The sequence below is a fragment of the Salvia splendens genome, chromosome 22, assembly GCF_004379255.2.
Source record: "Salvia splendens isolate huo1 chromosome 22, SspV2, whole genome shotgun sequence".
Lineage (NCBI taxonomy): Eukaryota > Viridiplantae > Streptophyta > Magnoliopsida > Lamiales > Lamiaceae > Salvia > Salvia splendens.
The window spans coordinates 16,694,081-16,699,490 of record NC_056053.1 but is presented as its reverse complement, the minus strand read 5'-3'; the positions used below and the strand labels follow the sequence as shown (position 1 = coordinate 16,699,490).

General features: G+C 35.3%; 1 long non-coding RNA gene across 1 annotated transcript; it reads left to right on the top strand.

Annotated features, from left to right (window-relative positions):
- On the top strand, window positions 1-2,750 carry LOC121786304. Its single transcript, XR_006047138.1, has 4 exons — window positions 1-1,383; window positions 1,487-1,709; window positions 1,828-2,238; window positions 2,321-2,750. It is a non-coding gene; the product is annotated as an uncharacterized LOC121786304 (long non-coding RNA).
- Window positions 2,751-5,410: the final 2,660 nt, after the last annotated feature.

Here is a 5,410-nt window from a genome sequence, read left to right as displayed (position 1 = left end):
TCATTATATGTGCCAGAAAAAGAAAACATCTTTCCAAAAGAAGCCCTCGTCATTCTCAACGCTAGATTCTTCTCTTCTCAACGCTGCTTCTGGTTCAAGAAATTCAAGCTCTTGTTTTGGATGAAAGCTACAAACCACACTGGACGAACAACACGAGGTTGGATTCTGTCTAAATTCATCTTTGTTGGACCTTAATCTTCAAACTTCTATAAACACCACACACATTTTTGTTTATGCAAAATAATAGAGCGACTTCACAGTTTCAATTTCAACGGACCCGATGGTTGGAATTATTGGCGGTGGTATGTATGGCCTTCTTTATGCTCTCTATCTCCAGAAGAGAGGCATTAAGTCCACTGTTTTTTACACGGTTCAGTGCTACATATGCGATTTCTCAATTTCGAATTGGGATGGAATGCTGTTCTAATGTGTAGTCATGAAATCAAGTTGCTACTGTGGTTAGTTATGGCACGTCGAAATTTGATTGCTATTTGCAGGGAATTTATTTCATAACATGCTGAAACCTTTTTACCTTGTTGCATAGGTTTCGACATGTTTCATAGATCACTTAAGAATTCAGTTTTGAAACATAGTCGTTTATAGATGTATTTGAAGATATGTGCAAATAATAAGGACATAATCCTTTCATCAATAAAGAATGGGTATAAATTATGTATTGGCACTGATGAAAATTACACAATTATAGTTTAAAAAATTGTCATGCTTTGTATATGTTGTGGTTATGCTTGACAATCCTATATGGTATAGCCATCTCCGTATATGAATATTTCTTCCATTTGTGCGATTAAGTTTGAAGTAGCTTTGTTCTCAAAAGAATCTTAATTACTTACATTGAGTATACAGTTCCTGTTGAACGAGGAATTATTTTTGCTAATTCATGACATCATTCGTACACACCAACAACAAACCATTGTCATTCTCCATGAGTTTTTCCAACAGAACAATGTTGGTAGGCAGTCGAGAGCTAACAATCCACGTCGTTTATTTCGTCGTTTAGCCTGCATCCTCACCCAAGTGAAGCGTTTAAATAGATTAGTAGGTGTCACAAACTACTCTTGCTTAGATAATCTGCGTATGGATCGTAATTGTTTTGGGAGGCTTTGTATGGTTTTCGGAGAACAGACTGGGTTGGTAGGCGGAACGTTTGTTAAAGTGGAAGAACAAGTAGCAATTTTCTTATGCGGATTAGCACACCATAAAAAAAATAGCGTAGTTAACTTTGAATTTTGGCGCTCCGGCCATACGGTTTCACACTATGTACATGTAGTCCTCAATGCCCTCATAAAGCTTCATGCTCTATTTGTTGTGAAGCCTACTCCAGTACCAGCTGACTGTGTCGATAATAGATGGAAATGGTTTAAGGTACATACAATTAGGATTTCTCCATAAACGAAGAATATGCTTGCACATACACACCTTAGAATAGTATTAATCCTTTCTATCTGCTATTCTGTGTGTCTTATAGGGCTGTTTGGGTGCTTTAGATGATACATATATCACTGTGCGGGTAGACATGGCTGACAAACCAAGATATCGAACTAGGAAAAGACATATAGTGACAAACACTTTGGCTGCATGCACTAGAGACATGTTTTACATATGTGTTCCCTGGGTGGGAAGGGTCGGCTGGTGATGCAGAGTCCTACGGGACACTGTGACCCGCGAATTTGGACTTATAGTGCCTAGAGGTATCACTTTATCACTTCTAGTTTGTTAAAAATATTTCTAGTTTTCACTTGTGTTTATCACATATTTCTTCCTATACAAGGGAATACATTCTACTAACCATTTCAAATTTACTCGTAGGTCACTATTATCTATGTGACAATGGATATGCGAATAATGAAGACTTTTTAACACCCTATAAAGGAGTTAGTTACCACCTAAAAGAATGAGGTCTAAACACTGAGAGACCCAAGAATCGTCGTGAAATATTTAACATGCGGCATACGAGTGTGAGAAATGTTATTGAAAGGGCATTTGCGGTTCTTAAAATGCGCTGGGGCATTCTCCGTTGCTCATCATTCTCAGGCTGAGGCAACTCTTGAAGAGGATATTGGTGTGCGAGTCAATAGGGACAACATTTACAATCGTTTGCTATTCTTGGAACGTCGTTATCGGTCCTTCAAAGGACTAGTCGAGCATGCAGGTACAAGGTGGGATAAGCCATCGAACAAGGTCTTTGCTTCGGAGAAAACATAGACTGCTATTTTGAAGGTGCAATTTTTAACTTTTTGTGTTTGATCTCTCACATTTTAAGGTATTTATTTTTGTCATATGTCATTTGTTATCTCTTCAGGCTTGTGAATTCCTTGGAGCATATACTATTGATGGTGAACCTGAATACAAACAAATGCAAATGATGTTTGGAGGTGAAGGTTTAAAGCTGGAAAACAATGTAGAGGTCATCACCATTTCCAACACCACTTTGGAAGCATAATTTGTTGACACAACCCGTTTGGGTAAAGCACACGTCCGTGGGAAATCTTATTCAGCAGCTGGCAAACAAAAGAGTAAGATGAATCCACACAAACTTTTCGACGATGTCGGAAACGCCTCTGACCACGAATTTACGAAGGTAAAGGAACAACTAGATCATCAAATGCTACTTCTTGTGTTTCATCTAACTCGAATGCATGGTGGCGTCGTCCGTATGAATGAAATCAATTTCCAACATACCATGTTCTATATGTAATATTAGGATATCCATTTGGATAATAAGTTGTAACGACCCGCTAAGACGATATTATTAGAAATAATAATGTTGGCGTAATTATATATATATATATATATATATATATATATATATATATATATAGGGTCATGATCTATGGCAAACACCCCTTAACCAAATAACTAGAGAACAAATAATAGCCACAAGATCAAAAAAATCAATGGCTAGTATTAATTTTTGAATTTAATGAGATATTAACTCCCTCAATCACAAATTTACTCCATAATAACAAGTCAGGGGTATTATTGTCATTGCATAGCCAATTGAATTTACTCCAACATCAGCAAATTGAATTCATTTGAAAAGGAACCCACGATTCTTCTTCTATCTTCTCCTCTTCTCCGTTCTGGAAATTAAACCGACAAATGGAGCACGCTCGCCGGAAAACGGTGACGCCGATGGATGTCGTCTATGCCTTGAAGAGGCAGGGCCGCACGCTCTACGGTTTCGGGGGCTGAGGGTTTCGTATTTGGTTGCGCCATTTTGTATATGCGTCAAATGTCTTTTCAATTTCTTGTTACTACTTTGATCTCGAATTTGAATTGGATGTAGTCACGTAGTAATTGGTAAAAGCTCGGAGGATTTTTGGTTCAATTCAATCTAAGAGTGAATTATTTGTGGATATGTCTCTTGTTGGTTGCTGATATCGAAAAACGATTATCTACCACAGTTTCTTTTCTTTTTTTTGGCTGCTCAGTTGTTTCTTTCTGTTTTGTGCAAATTTTACACATTTATGTTATTATGATATGCTAGAAAGTTTGATGGTGCATAATTTGAGAACTGGTCAATGTAATCGAAATGCCAGTTTTAAAATCTCAAGATTCAGAAGGATCTTGATTTTTAATAGGTGTCAGATACTTTGCCAAACACAAAATTTGTTTGGTAAAATAGTTGAATGAAACACAACTAATTTAGCATTTTTTCGATGAGAGGAATTATTTTTGGTGCATAGAAGCATGTCGATACATGCTAAGAGTGATGTGTATTGTAAACAAGAGTAAAGTAAAATCATGTTAAGAGTGATGTGTTTTGTAAACAAGAGTGAAGTAAAATCATGCTAAGAGTGATGTGTTTTGTAAACAAGAGTGAAGTAATATCATGCTAAGAGTGATGTGTTTTGTAAACAAGAGTGAAGTAAAATCTAGCTAATAGTGATGTGTTTTGTAAACAAGAGTGAAGTAAAATCATGCTAAGAGTGATGTGTTTTGTAAATAAGAGTGAAGTAAAATCATGCTAAGAGTGATGTGTTTTGTAAACAAGAGTAAAGTAATATCATGCTAAGAGTGATGTGTTTTGTAAACAAGAATGAAGTAAAATCTAGCTAATAGTGATGTGTTTTGTAAACAAGAGTGAAGTAAAATCATGCTAAGAGTGATGTGTTTTGTAAACAAGAGTGAAGTAAAACCAAGCTAAGAGTGATGTGTTTTGTAAACAAGAGTGAAGTAAAATCATAATAAGAGTGATGTATTTCGTAAATAAGAGTGATGTGTTTCGTAAACAAGAGTGAAGTTAAATCAGAATAAGAGTGATGTGTTTTGTAAACAATAGTGAAGTAAAATCACAATAAGAGTGATGCGTTTTGTTAACAAGAGTGATGTAAAATCAGAATAAGAGTGATGTGTTTTATTAACAAGAGTGAAGTAAAATAAGAATAAGAGTGATGTGTTTTGTAAACAAGAGTGAAGTAAAATCAAAATAAGAGTGATGTGTTTTGTTAACAAGAGTGAAGTAAAATCAGAATAAGAGTGATGTGTTTTGTTAACAAAAGTGATGTAAAATCAGAATAAGAGTGATGTGTTTTGTTAACAAGAGTGATGTAAAATCAGAATAAGAGTGATGTGTTTTGTTAACAAGAGTGAAGTAAAATCAAAATAAGAGTGATGTGTTTTGTAAATAAAAGTGAAGTAAAATCATGCTAAGAGTGGTACATATAAATCTCGAGGCATAATCCGGTATTCTAATCTCTACTGCCCGAACAGTTACAAATATTAGCATAAATTTCGGAAGATGAAGAAATCAAAGTTTTTGCATAATTCAAAGGACATGCTTTCCAGGAGCTTTAATCCAACAAATTGGTAGATCTTATTCAATCTCCACGCATTCAGATATATAGATCATGTGGAGTATGTGTGTGCGTTTTCCTTTTTATCATCAATTTTGTCTATGAATTCTGCTGCAGTTAACGACCTGGTTCTGTCAACCAAATTAGGGATTTCTTTCCATTTTACGAATTGGTGTATTAGAGGTATAACTAGTAGGTGTTGAATTGGTTGCAGCAAGATTTCGTTGAAATTGGCGGCTTCGAGGGAAATAGCACAGCGGCTTCGAGGGAAATAGGCCAAAAATACCCTTGGCCTATTTTGTATTATTAAAATAAATAATATTTGTTCCATTAAAATGTGTGGCTGAGATTTGTTCTCTAGTTATACACTTAAGATTAGTTATATCTTGATCACTACCATATATATATATATATATATATATATATATAAAAGTGACTTTTGCGTAATTAATTTCGAACTACGATAGAGTGTTGTTTATGGAGTGTCGTTGTTGTTGTTTCTGACGTTAGCCAAGTATATAAAATATATATATGTATAATAAAAGAATCAGATCCTGAAACGATGGGATTTCTCCTCAGGGTGCTTAGGTGTC